Genomic DNA, 962 nt, shown 5'->3' with positions numbered 1-962 from the left:
ACCGCTAGCAATTTTGGGCCCTATGTAAAAATATGAGGTTGGGCCCCCTACCACACCAAACATACACTATATTGCCCAAAGTATTGGAAAAACTCAATAAAACTAAAAAAAAAAACTCATCGCCAAACACCAAATGACTTGTACATATGCGTACAATCATTTTAGACAATTATTAAATACATGAATTATGTTTCCATCTTTGATGCCGGAGTTTTGGAAGTGCCTTTTTCTGTTCTAAAGAAGGGGGGGTCCCAATACATTTGTCCATATTTATGTACAAGTCATTGGTGTTTGGTGATGATTTTTTGGCTCAAGGTCTGCATTTAAAGTCACACCAGAGGTGTTCAGCTGGGATTAGGACCAGTAATTGACTACTTAATCAGTTATATTAATAGAAATGCTTCACTGGGGCAAACAAAAAAAATCCTAAAACAATAAATAGGATACCCCATAGCAGCATTTCCAGCAGCATCCAACATTTCTCAATCATGATCTTTCTCAGCTAAATGTGACAATCACCACCACAGCGTCTTGTCTCCATTGGCAACACGTACGATTTGTGTCCATTGCAAGTGACGTCGCTAGCGGAAGCGCAAGTGTCTGAGAGTGCAAGTGCGAGGCTGCAGCCGGACCCTTCTCCTTATTTCACTCCTCCCCTCACTGCAGCCGCCTCTACTCTCGCCTACATTTCAGGCAAGGCGAGGCGCATCTCAAACAAGCCTATTAATTCAAAAGGCTGATTCATTCAGAGACGAGGCGTCTGTATTTATGAATGGGTTACTGAATCATTGACTCACTTGATTCGTTCAAGAACGTGGATTCATTCAGTATAAGGTTCTTCTATGGCATTGTGAAGCACCTTTATTTTTAAGAGTGTATGGGAGGAAAATACTATATACATATTAATTACATTAATAAATTGTATATTTAATTTGATATTTTAATAGCATCTTAATACATTA

This window comes from Sinocyclocheilus anshuiensis, unplaced genomic scaffold, assembly GCF_001515605.1.
Source record: "Sinocyclocheilus anshuiensis isolate Anshui unplaced genomic scaffold, SAMN03320099.WGS_v1.1 scaffold813, whole genome shotgun sequence".
Lineage (NCBI taxonomy): Eukaryota > Metazoa > Chordata > Actinopteri > Cypriniformes > Cyprinidae > Sinocyclocheilus > Sinocyclocheilus anshuiensis.
Note: the sequence above shows the minus strand (reverse complement) of the source record.